The sequence below is a fragment of the Ostrinia furnacalis genome, unplaced genomic scaffold (genome assembly GCF_004193835.3).
Source record: "Ostrinia furnacalis isolate ACB-3 unplaced genomic scaffold, ASM419383v2 OfSCF1172, whole genome shotgun sequence".
Lineage (NCBI taxonomy): Eukaryota > Metazoa > Arthropoda > Insecta > Lepidoptera > Crambidae > Ostrinia > Ostrinia furnacalis.
In genome coordinates, this window is record NW_021131411.1 from 1,499,485 (window position 1) to 1,514,106 (window position 14,622).

Sequence of the window (14,622 nt, forward strand, 5' to 3'; positions counted from 1 at the left end):
CATTTGCAATAAGATATTTTGTGCTGCATGTGCTTTTCAATTATTTTTCAACAATTCTCACACTTAAGTGATAAATCGCAATACCAAAGGACATTGTCTAGAGTAGTCATTTACATTGTAACAACCACGCAGGTTGTAAAAGGACGATTACTTGGTAAACTTACGGCGCGTGCCAGTTGTCATAACATTTCATGTGGCATCCAAGTGATGCAAGCTTCAGCTCTACGCATAGTTCATCTGGATCTCTAGGCGAGGGCGGGCAGACGTCGGGCCGCCCCTTTCTCCTCCACCAATCGACGAGTCCGCGTGTCTCTCGGATATCACTTAGGCGCCGGCACTCGGGAAATGGTGCAAGTGCCGAGCGTGAGAGAGTACACAAATAAGAAATCTATTCAAAGTGGTGGTGTTGGACTTTTGTTCTGAACAGATTTGCCTTTATAGCAATGCATTGTTCTCATTTTAGTTAAATTGGTATTTGAATCTATATACCATTACTCAACATATTTTATGGAATCACTAATATCAATTTTATCAGTTATAAAATATATTGTCTAAAATTCGTCTATTTTCGTCGTACAGAGTAGACTCTGTGATGTTATAAGATATACCTTTTACCTAAAATAACCCAATTAGGTAATTATCGTATTTTACCAATATTATTTTGACATATCGGGTCCTATTTCTCCTTTTCATGTATTTGCAGGTCTGTAGTAGGATACGTGAAAAGAGAGTCTCTACATCTGTAGAGAACGCTTAAAGGTATTGAAATCGTTTTGGTAAACTGTGAAGTGTGTCTCTCCCGCTTGCGCTCGTCACCCGCGCCGTCGACGACAGCATGCACCGCTTTCATAATCCAATTAAGAATAATTGTCGATAAACTGACAGGCGAGATAGCGATTTATGTGGTGATATTTCAGCGTCGTTAATAAATTTATGCTTGTTCTTGCCATTTGATTGCGGCGTGTTTCCATTAAACATTATTCGATCCGCACTCGAAATGGCTCTCGGTATTGACACCTTGTAATCTGCCTGCGATTTATGTGGCCGCTGCCAAATATTTTACATAGAAAGTGTTGTGCACATGAGGGTCTGTTATTAATGCATTGCAAATAATATGAGGCTACTGTTGGCAAACAATTATGGTTTGAGGTGGACCAATAAATTAGCCTTCGAATTTCCCATTTTAAATACCTACTGTACCAAAATAACACTATGGATATGTCAGTAAAATTATTACATTGTGGTTTTCAGTTGTGCTTGTTACACCACGAGTGTGTGCTTATTTGTGGTATTAATAATTGAATAGTAACATCGTTTCATTTTAACACAGAAAACAAAAAACTAATCTTTAAAAAATATTTATAATGTTTATACAAAAAAACTGTATAAATAATTGTATGTTAGACTGATTTTTACAATGATTCTATGAAAAAAATTATGAGATTATCAGTTTGATCAAAAGTTTTTAACAGGTAGGTAAGCCAGTTAAAAATTTCTACAAAGATAATAAAATTGTTTTGAATATATTAGTGAAAATGGATACTGTAGGTGATAAAATAAATTTATAATCTTAAGTATGGACTTCGATAAGTACGCTCATTAACTGTCCGATTCGAACAAGAAAACTGTTCTTACCTCCGGTAAGTAAGTACCTATCTATCCTAAGTATTTTTTATATTCTAAATGTGATGTAATTCAAATCACCATTTTACGATCTACTTATCTTAAAGTGTGTGGTACTGAATAATTAGCTAAATGGGACTTATGATTGCTCGCCTCCGGTATTAGTGTTCAAATGTTTTCGATTTGGACAACGTGTAATTGTATATTGTGTAAGTTGCGCATAATATCCTGCAGTAGCGGGTTATTTAACTGGTTGTCGCGTTGTGTATGGGTTTTGTGAAACAAATGTGCTCCGTCATAAACACGAGTAGCCTATTTTCTTTCGTCGGAGCGTATTGTCAGCTCTATTGATTTCGCGGCACATTGCTCGCGTGAGATACGGCGCTGCGGTGAACCCTGACTTACGAGCGCCTCCTCCCGATTTATTAGATCGTTACCGCATCGGGGCAAAATAAATTCAATTCCATTCTTACCCCGTATTTCACGCCGTGACAAATTCCGCTGACGCGATGCGGGTAACGTCTCTCTCGTGGTTTTCTTGTTTGGTTTGCAGTTTTGCGACTTGGTGCATCGGATATTGTTCCGTCAAGGTGGACACACACTGTTGGAGATATTTCGCGTTAGGTAATATTTTAAAGCACAAAAGTGTGACGTAATTTCCAATAATCGACATCAATTTTGTAATTGGTAGAGTCTTTACAACTGACCAACCTCGAGTCATTTTCATTTTATTCTTCTTGAAATCCTTAAAGTAGCCATATACAATGCTGAGTGCCTAATACGCCGAATAACCGATACGCCATTACCAAACAACGACTTAACTGAATGGGAAACAAGTCATACCAATGAAAAAGATAAGAAGGTAAACGATAAAACATCGTAGCGTAGGTACAATTCCAAGATGCAAAGGTTTTGCTTAGTTTTGCAAGAAGACCCGGCTCGTATCCTTTTCGGAAAGCTGCCTATACTTTCAATAGGGAAGACACTTTGGAACTGAAATACCTAATTTGTAACTATCTATCGGGGTATCTATTTAGGGGGTTCGCCTTCGAACATAGGCCTCCTCTTCAACCCTCCACCGACTTCTGTCCCTGGCCACATGCATCCAGTTCACTCCAGCCTGCTGCCGGATGTCGTCTGTCCACCGTTTAGGCGGTCTTCCCCTGCCGCGGGTGTTGTTGCGGGGTCTCCACTCCAGGGTCTTTCTGGCCCAGCGATCATGATTCATCCGTGCATCCGTGCCCTGTCCATCAATTTGTAACAAAAGACAAGAAATTAGGAATTAAAAAAAGTCATTAAAATATAAACTTTTAGTATGTTACCTGAAACAAAGACAGAATGAAAATTTTCCGGGTTAGACACGTTGTATGGTAAAGTGAATTCCTAATAACAAGAAACAATTTCTTGGCTCTCGTTTGTAAATAAATGGGTACAATTACGTCTACGCATTACTTATAACTTTGCAAGCGAGAGCACACTCGTGCGCAACTAACTACAAAATTACTATCATTCCGTCCGAGTAGGGAATTAGCTCGAGAATAACAGGAGTCGACAAAGTCGGGGCATATATTTTTAAAGGGTAATTTCAACTGTATGACACGGTCATTAAACTGATATTTACTACATTGTTGTCTGAAATAAATGGGCGTATTTTGTCATGCGGGAAGCGCTGTCACAACAAACATTATTTCATTTTACTTTATGTTGTCGTAACGCGGCGTGAAGCAGCGGCGCGTTTTGGAAATCGCGGTTGTACCGTAACACAATGTCTGCGTTCGCGCAGGGGTTGCCTAATCCACCGTTATAAAATGTACGAAATCTATTTTTATTATTATACCTACTGAATTCAACATTAATTTATTATTATCCGTTTCAAACGAGCCAAATGATTCGGTGGAGCTCGTAAAGTAAGAAAACTAACATTTTAGATAGTATTACACGGATAATTCTTGTATTAATAAAAGTTTATCACATGTTGAAAATTACAGCGAACATGGAACAAATTCTGGAGTCTGAAAGAAATTTTCAAAAGTAACATAATAACTGAAAACATGCTTGACATATGGAATCAAGCATGGAAAACGACAAAAGTGAAGCAGAAAATAACGTCTTACCAGCGCGGAATGGAGAGAAGCATGCTTAAAATAAAAAAACTGGATAAGATTAGACACATAAAGATGAGAGAAATAACAATAGCCACTAATGCCTTGAACTACTCAAGGCATTAGTGGCTTTTGTTATTTAGCATAAAAGTTAAAGTGGAATACCATATGGAGAGGACCTCAAGGAAAAAGAAAGAGAGGAAGACCGTCTACCCAATGGGAGGATGAAATAAGAAGTCGCTGGCCCAAAGTGGTGGCAAACAGCACAGGATAGAGAGAGGTGGTCATTGGATGAGGCATTTACCCAACCTAGGGACCTTGCTTAATTTAAGTAAACTAAAATAAAATTAAGCACTTAACTAAGCAACTAGTAAACTATATAAATATACCTAAGATGTAATGTGACATGGTCAATTAAAGGCTTATTTATTTATTTAGTATCACAAGCTGAGAACTTATTACAGGTGTTTAAATAAAGAGTGAATCTCTAGCATAGGTTTTCTGAATCTAAATATAAAAAATCATAGCTCTAATAAGTTACTCTGTTTGTTTTTTGCCGTGGCCAACCACTGTCATACCACTCAGATTTGGTGAATTTGATAATTTAATTTGAAAATATCTTAATCACACACTTTCCACTATACTAATATGTAGGTATTTATTGAAAAGAGCTGACAAACCCTACAGTCTCTTACTGAAAATTTTATAACAAAACTGTATGGTTGATTTTCCTTGGTCGGTTTACAACATAGTTCTGGAATAATCGTAGTTATAGGTAGTAACTATAAGGTAAACAGTGGCGATCACAATATATAGGTGCCGGTCGTACAAATACTGGGACTTCATAAAACTAGAATAGCCGCTCAACACAAAAATAGGTAAACCACGTACGAGTATGATTGATATTCGGTTTTAATGAAAGCATATAAGTAGTCTTAAAGTTTCTTTCCTAAAGTCCCTTTTCTCCGTCGAAACTGGATGCGGACAGCGCAGGACCGTTCATTGTGGAAAACCTTGGAGGAGGCCTTTGTCCAGCAGTGGACGTCATTTGGCTGAAACGAACGAACGAACGAAAGTCTCTTTAGAACAAACCTTTCGAACCGGGTCACGAGGAATAAAACCTGTAAGCAGGAATGTCGTATCCACGAAACATTTAAGGGAAATTTCCAACCTTGCTTTGCGCTAAAGCAATAATTGTTCAAAAGATCTGTCTCAAAAAGCTCATGCTAGCTTTTAAACTACTGGACTGACCTCAACTTTAGCATGGCAAACGATTCAAAGAAAGTATTTTTTCGTATTGAGTGATTTGTATTTTGATTTATTATTACCTATTTATTTTTGTTACCAAGTTTTTATAATAAAACATTATTTTCACTTTAGAACATAAACGGATGATGTCTTTTATTTACGAAATTATATTAATTAAGTATGATATGAATATATTAAACATTTAGAGAATCTCCTGCAATTGATAGTTGTTACTGATTTTCCCAGCATCGCTTTTAGAGCTATCTAAGGATAATAACAAGGTCCAAAACAAGATAAAAAAGCCTCGTCTCTTTTCGATTCTTCACGTTATACCGCAAGGTGTTAATAACTAAAGCAATAAACGGCAATTACACACTATATAAAATTTTGGAAATAAGCCGGACAGAATTAGTTATTTAAATGGAACTTTCATAGTTGCATTCAAACTGAATTCCAATTAAGATTGGTCTGTGTCTTGTGTGAAATTGATCAGTGGTTGGTATGAGCGTGAATCAATAAACGCGTTCGGTCCCGTCGCATGACACCGGGCCATAAGCGTGGACTCCACGGCTAGTAACACACTCAAAATTTACAATTCGTCTCAGGTTTAAACAAAAACGTTCTATTTAATAGTGGATCTACGGCACGGGTGATGCGACTTGCCGCCGACGCCATAAAGAAGCCTTGTGCGATTATTTGATACAAAAGAAAATCAATCGAAGTTGAAGTGTCTCAAGTGACAAAAGAAAATGTATTAATGCTGATTGATCTATCTGGTAACTAATTTAAGTAAAAGCTCGAAATACTTTCACTTATCTTGTAATAATAAAATATCAACGTGTACTTTTATGCAGGTATCATTATCACTGTTACTTAAGATTATGTGAGAGGTAATGCGAATTATTATTGATTTCAATTATTGTACGCTGCAATCATAGATCATTACTGTTATATGCAAACATTGCCTTTAATGTCGGTAGTTATTCAAATTGTTTTATTTCCAACCGCAACACGGAACAAAAACGAATCGCAAATCTAAACGTTGTGGCGAGTGGAGCCGTGACCTGAGATTCCGAGTGTGCTGGTCGAATCGATTCGATTGTAATCGAGACGCGTGCCGCGATTGTCCAGTATCCGCCATTGTTCCGGTAACTTCTTGTTCGTGTTCGTAATTCGAACTCGCGTGCCGCCCTCGCAATCAGCGATTCGACAAACGCCATGTAACCGCCACAAATGTATCGGAATTACATGCGGATTGCACTTCTTATTGTATTTACCGTTCAGTATAGCAATCAAATTAACGCACATGAATTTTGGACGGTAATCTATTTGGCGAGAAATTGCAATCAAGGCAAACACGATAGTCTAGCTGTAGATTGACTCGGTCCGCTTACACGAGTGAGTAATGAATTCAATTTTCAAAGAGACTTTGAAGATATTATAAAATATAATAGTCACTCTCATCAATGAAAAGTCAGCAAACTGCTTGCCATTATGACTAAATTAACATAATTCTTATACTTAGATTGCATTCTGCAGATCCTGTTGCATGTATTTTAGGGAAATTCAAGACTGCGTTTTAAAATAGCTCTTACCATTGAAATTATACGTTATGCCTACGTTATGCCTTGGTACTGGGTATAGGATAGATCATACAAATTTAATCAAATACTTTTACAAATGAAAATGTTTCTTACACCACACTAGTTTCCTACATAAGTCTGACCTTTCAAAATCATGCCAGGGCATTAAAATTAACGATTTACCATTGTGAGGTAAATCGTAGATTACTCGATACAAACAAATGTATTGTTACAAACGTGTTACACGAGTATATTATACCGCAACTATACAAATTATGATCGTTTACCATTCCCTCTGCGGGTCCCCTATGAGTCCCGGAAAGGGCCGGGGTTCTGAAATGGTACAAAACGTATGGGCGGGAACGATATATTTCCGCTGATGATGTTATTAAAGCCATGCTTTAGAGGGAAATTCAGCGTTCAGATATTATTTGCAGGCAAATAATGAACTTTCCACACTAAATTCTTATGGTTTTAAAGGTTTCAGTTGGTGCTGAAAAAAACTAATATGCAGTAGGTACTACATGCGTACTTTTGAATAAAATATTTTTTTATAAACAAGGTAAAGTATATAAATCGGACCTTTGCATGTATTTCATAAAGGGATGGTAGGAGTTAAGTAGTATAATTAGTTAACATCGAAACATTATTTGCTACGATAATTCTGCTGATTCGTAGCCCGTAGGCACAGTAAGAGCTGGGTCCTTTTATGGTAAAGGATTGAATACTCTTACTAGGTTAGAAGCTGGTTTTATTTGTAAATTATTAAGTAGTAGGTAGCGCACGACTGGCCTTTGTCCAGCTTAGTGAACGTCTCTAGGTTAAAATAGAAGGGAAAGGGACGACCGAGGGTTCGAATATAATTTGGAGAATTGGCTCTTTTACTCGTTCATTTTTAGAAGCTTGCAATATGTGTGATAGTATGTATATTATTTTTTTCCTCCATTTTTTAATTCATATACAATAAACGCTATTTTATCATATCATAGGTATAATTACTTTTCAAGAACGAACAGTTTCTTTATACAATTAACTACAACGTAACTAGTAGGCAATAAAAATCATTACTTATTCATTGGCAACAATACCAAGGTAAAGTGAAAGCCTCTAGAACTAATTTATATTCATAAATCGATAAGCAAACTTGGGTGTGTTGCCTAACAGAGAGCAGAAATTGTTTTCGAATTACCAACACAAAGTGGACGCCGTCCTGTCGGTACAATAATAAATATTTAAAGAGGTTAGCAGGTGCAATACACATCAAATTGATGCCCAAATAACAGAGTACGACGATGAGGAATAATAATAAAAAATACGACAAGCGCGACCTGCTTGATATACGTCTGGGTTCCGTATCATAAAAGCATAGAGTCGCACAGACGCTAACGAAGATTTTGTATCTTAAAATTTTTTAGGCGAAATCCTCACACATAAATTCAGTTGGATTTGTTCATAACTCAGAATAGTGTCCTGAAAAAGCTGTTTCACAGTTATCAAACACTATTAACTGCTCTATCTTTTAACAGATTTACTTAAGTGAGAAATCGCTGTTGCAAATCCAACACAGATTTTAATTTAAATAAAATTGCTTGATTAAGGTCCTCGATTTAATTCGGTGAAATTCCCCCGAACTCGAAGCGGAACTTCAAAAAGCTGGCCCGGCATTGTGAGCAAACCATCAATTTGAGAATTAATTCTATCACATTTCGCCTTCGTCCCACAATCGGCCGGTTTACTGCTAGGGATGCCGATCGGGGCACATTAATCGAGATCGATATGAATATATTGATAGGTCTTTACCTATGAAATTGCCGTTTTGCATGGAACTAAAACTCGAAAATTTAATTCACTTTAACACGTCCGTCTTATGACTTATTGATGACTCAACGAACAAATGACATTAAAACTCTGACTTAAGTACAAATAACATTTACTTTTATGGCTGAGCGCCTAATGCAAATTTCTGACAGAAATAGACAGTAGTCTTTACAAAATTATTACCGCGCCTTAAAACGAAATAAAGTGAAATTAATTTGTGACTATTGAGAAGTCTAATTTTCAGCTGTTGTCGAATATGTCCACAGGAATTGTAGAGCTGAAGGCATTAGTTCAATTGACATGTGTCCGACTGTAGGAATGCAATAAATAATTTCTTATTATGTGCGTGCAAGTGATGATTGATGGTTTAAAATAAAAGTTATTACTTGTTATTTATATATAATTATATATTATTAACTGGAAGCAAAAAACCTGCCAATATAATATGAAAACGAGTTTGTAATTTACCTATCTAATTTACTAAATATTTCAACGCCCCCAATTCTAGGTAATGATTTCCTATAAATAAATAAAAATAAGTAACTACCGCGTCCAGTCGGAAATTAAGTACAAACGCAGATAAATAGCATATAAAAATACTCGTACATTTTATAAATATGTCTATATCTGTATGCGTTAATTTGATTATAAAAGCTTCTATACATTACTTTAGAATTTCCCACACTGTTACTCAAACCTTTGACCGCAGCCGTTCGTGTAGTCCGATACGCGAACCACCAAGCAACATTTTTTCGGTAAACGTTTCAGGGAATTGGCATCCCTACTGAGGGTTCCCCTGACACCGCCGCGACTGATTAAGTACGAACAATCTCAGGCCTGCAATCTCACGACATTATCGGGCTAATCAACACACTTCACGATTTTTTATCGCCCTGACATTGTCCCGACACGACACATACTGAATTAAATCAAATCGAACACTTGGTTCGTTTTAAATTTAGATTTTAGGGTTTTCTTTGCATGGTCTCTCCTTTTTTGTGCAGTGACACATTATGATAAATTATGCTTTATCACTTCTAACCATTCCGAAGGTGTCTTATGGAAGATAAAAAGAATCGAGCACACTAAAGCGAGCACTACGAGTACTGTAATACATCGTCAGCTGTGGTAGCGGGTTCGAATCATGCAAGAGACAAATATTATAGGTACCTACTCGAGAATCGTAAAATCTTACATAATAGTACATATTATAATGACTGTTACCTAAGTACCACTTACCTAAGTTTATTACTACATGGGGAAATACTAGTCGCTGCATATACCTACATCGGCGATATAAACATTTGATTTTATGTTTTACCTTTGTAGCCGCATGCCTACACGAATGCTGAAGAAGCGCCCGTCACGATAAGTTATGTGTTACAAAATATACAATATACCGTGACGTAAAAAGGAACTTTCAAAATTACAAATTCCAATTAGCTGTTTATTTCTTGGCTAATTTGAAATATTCAAGACCAGGTAGCCATTTCCCACGTTAATTAATTGCAACTCATCCGCTTTAATCGCTCTGCCGGCGACATCTGAGGCAATATAAACAAATTTCATTCTTAATCCGTCATCACAGCCTCAAAATCAGGTAGTTTTTATATCTTTAATCTCCCTTAATCCTAACTTTTAATTCCGTTTAAGTGTAACATCATTTCCCTGGCTATTTCTTGGTTAACATCGGATCGTTTGAGTAGACTGATCGGTGATTACTTGATGTTATTGGTGGTAGACCTCGATACCCACTAGCCTATTCACCGCTATCCGAATTGTGATGGTCACAGGACAAAGAAATGAACCAAAACGAAGGCACGATGGTTACGATCATTTTGATTATTTTACTGTCCGAGTACTAATAGCGGTTTTCTGTATAAGTCCTATTATAAGTAGACATATTGCGCATAGATCCATAGTATTTTGAAGCCAATGGTCATGTGGAATTGTAAATAATCATTTGATTATAAAAATAGCACAATATCTTCACTGTTTATCGTTTATATTTACAAAATTTTGCCAAATTACAAAATTAGTACGAGTACTTAAACCTACCTATCCTATAATATGTAATGGCACTGTGATGGCACTAATACTTATTCTAACCTAGGGCTGAAATATTTTGTGAGCTTTCTCTATCCGATAAGCTTTCTGTTCTCTTGGAGCTTTGCATTGTTTTAGGTATCCAATCAGTACGCAGCGTGTCGAACCCGTGATTCGTCACGACAGATTACCCGGCCAGCTCCACATCCACAGAAGTTCAAGGTCAGCTAGCCCAGACAAGGATCGGACTCTTATGGCCACCATAAATTACATCATTTGATTGGTTCCAATCAACCATGGTCTCGATTAAAAATGTATCGGATACTTGGAGATGGACCCATATTGTAATCGAAAATGAAAATTGATTTTGTCGGTCAATTTAGACAAACTTTAGTTTCGGTGCTGTGTTTGAATTTTACGGAAAATTTTGTAATGTTCTCTTAGAAAATTATAGTAAAGATATTATGTTTAAGTAGGTAGATATGTTACAACATCGAAATTACTCCAACTACACAAAATGCCAATGCATAGTTTGACGTGCCGTTGTCAGTAAGTACTCGTATAATATACCTACCTACCTCAAGTAGGTATTCATCAATTTCTAGGATTAATTGATAATAAGACCAACAGATTCTAATTACTTAGTCTGGCTAAGTCATTATGAAAGACCTATGGTTTCTAAACTACGCATTACCATACTGAATGACCAATAATAAAACATACAGTTTTTGTTTTGTCATCGTTAACAACCTCATTGACAGTATGATCAACTTCGATGATTGTATATAACGGTAGGAAATGACAAAACATGTTAAGCGTTGCACAACAGTGTCAACAGTCCAGCTGTGCCAGTTGCAAAGTTGCAACAAACTCACCACCTCGCATTACGCACCCGACAATCACGTCTAACGACAGGCCAAGCGCAATTGAGACAATGGAAGTGCTAATTCGAAAAACACAAACCACGGGGTAATGAGCGCAGTTGTCGTACTGGTCGATGAAATGACTATGGTAGGGCCTGCAATTAGTGGACGAAGCAAAATGGCGACTCACAACACCGCCTCGCTTCAGTAACCCCTAGCGCCTTCTGCCCCTAAAAATAAGGCTCAATATTCAAATTCTAGGTTACCACCGAAGTGGTCGTTAACCCTCCCCCGGTTCGACATGCGTGTGTGTTAATTTAATTTTCTACTCGCTGTAATTGCACTTCTGCCCCGGGACATGCAGTAGGGGGTTATAGACGTTTTAACAAGTATTTGTATACGGTTCGCGTGTGTGGGTGCTGAACTAGTTTTTGTGGATTGAAATGTTATTGCTTAGATACTGCGACATTATTATAATGTTAGAATCGACAGATTTACGGTTGAGGTCGTAATTAATTAAGTAATCAAGTACAACTTATTGAAAAAACAAGACCAGTAAAACTGGTTACACATTGAGTTTAGTGTTGTCAGAACAAAAATCCTCCTACATCATATTGGTTAGAGACTAGGCTCACTTGGTCTAGGTCCGGGTTCGATTCCCTGTTGGGTGTCATCACTATGTGTAAATGTTTTCAGTTTGGAGAGCATGAAATGATGCTTGCATTAACTCGTTTATCTGAAAAAATATATGCCTATGGCAGCTTATTTAGCCTGAAACCAAGATTGTGACCACAGCTATGCAACTTACAGTTACACGATACAAAAAGAAGAATTATAATAAAAAGTTACTAATTTGCGAACTTTAAGCTCTACTGCTGAAAATTCGATTAAAAAACAGCTCCCAAACTGTTTTCGAGGCACAAAGAAGGATTAATCATTTATCCATTTATAGGACTTCATTATCCATGCGGTATTATAAAAAGTCAAGGAAAAAAGGTTTGAATGAAGTACTTTAAGAGTAAAGTGAAAACGTCGGGAGGCGCCCCGCGGCGGCGGCCGCTTTGTGCGCGCGCCGTTTGTCATGTTAACACTAAGCGAGTCCTTATTAATGACAGGATTACGTCAGGCCTTATTGTCCCATTGTCGGCCACTCAGTGTGGTCACTTTCGAAACGGTACTTTTTGTAGATCCTTAAACAAATATCACAGAATAGAACCTCAAAAGCACCGCATTTTCACAAAATCGTTACACCTATCTAAAACTTTCTTCTTTCATTATCATTATAAAGTAACATAGTTGCTCACTTAGGCCCGGTTTTTTGATTCGTAGTTAAAATAACCAATAGTCAAATTTGACAGATGTCAAATGACAAGTGGTTAAAATATATCAGAAAAAAATGTTTTTCGAACAATGGTTAGCTTGACTTTTAGTAATTTTTTTAACTAGTTAACATTTTGTTAATATTTAACCACTAGTAACAAAATTTAACAATTTGTTATTTTAACTATGAATCAAAAAACTGGGCCTTAATTAGCTACAATTATGTATTATGTTTAAACGTAGAACGAGTTTTACGAGTCGCAGCGAAGTCGCAGGAGAAACTAATTGAAAAACATCATTATTGAGAGATTTGTATCTAATTATGACGGAGCTAGTGTTTTTTGAGCTATAAACCGTTTTAAGGGGCTTTCATGAAGCAATTACCAGCAGGGGTCTATTCCAAACTCGGAGGTGTAATGTAATAAACCCATAAACTGCCGACCGGGCACACAGGTGTCCGCGATCGATTTAGTTTTATGTTTATTGCGAGAATATTCCGACCGGAGAAATACATTGCTGTTTTCTACACCGAGTCATTTCAAGCTTGCGACTTGGAGTAGCAATGTATGCAACTTTTGTAGAGACACGAAACGTCTCACGGCGTGAAGCTATGTTTTTTATTCACACAGAAGTTTTGTGGCATCGTTTACAAATTTATAACTTTGGATTCTGAGAACATTGTGTCCTGCGCACTCATTGATGTTTGTTGTAAAACACGCCAATTAAACAATAAAACCTTTTTTTAAATACTGAATGGATGCAGTTCTGATTGAGTAAAACTTTGTCGTTAATTTATAAATAAATTACATATTTTATAAAAACATTTAATAAGTAAGTTACAACTAAAAAAGCTTTTTGTCTCTCTTACTTACTATGATTGATTGTAACGAAGGAAAGAAGAATTGCCATTCAAGCATAAGTTTGAATGACATGATCATGGAATTCACTGTCTTCCCTTTATAGGGCAGAATCGAAATTAGTATGGCGGCTTTAACCATCTGACAAGGTTGACTTTAAGCTCTGAAAATAACGCCTCTGCAACTTTCATCATAACATGGATCGTGCCGACTCAAGTGACGCAATTTGCAGTTGTACAAAAATAAATAAAAGTTAATCCATTTCTGCCGTCGCCCGTACATTATCGGGAATCTATAGAAATCAAATTACAGGGCGCCCCGCTGTATATTATTCAAGTAATTTAGTTGGGACAGATCCAAAGCTCTGTCCTCGGTATAGTAATTTCTCTGGCGATTTACTGTAAATTCAAATTCAAATTCAAATTCATTTATTCATTGCATCATGTAGTACATTGGATGTTAAATTGTAGTGTCTTAGATCTAAACTGTATTACTTATACGGACAATTTCCAATTTGATAGCTGGCGTTGCGAATAATTGCGTCGCCGATTCTTTCTGTCTCCGATGCTATAATTTTACGCTATTATTGATATCGATAGCGTACATAATTCAAAAGTGGACTGTTTCGCTGTTGTACTAATATTAATTCAATGTTGATTGGCCTCACGCAGAACAATGGAATTGTTCTACGCAAATGTTCTATCTTATCTACTTAAGTTGTAATCGAATGATGCGTTGGCATCCATAATAATCCACATTGAAAGAAAGTTGACTGAAAATAAATAGGTATGTATCGTACCTATCTGACACGGTAGAGTGCGATGTGCGACACATCGTTGCGTATCTTTAAAACTACAAATTGATACTAAACTCTGGTACGTATACAAGAATATTTTAACTTTACTTTTTAGTCCTGAAGTCAATGGATACCTAATGTCCGTCACGTTGCTCTTCTCCTTACAAACAAAAAGACGACATCACATTGCGTGCGCTACGACAGAATTTTCTTAGATACGTTGAAAAATCCTGAAAAATGTACTGAACAATAATAAGCTTAGTCTTATATCCAATCATTATGTTGCCTAATCAGGATAAGCGTACCCGCATTAACTGCCTCAACTCTTATTAAAATACATTAACTACTTATAGAGCATTCTTCAAC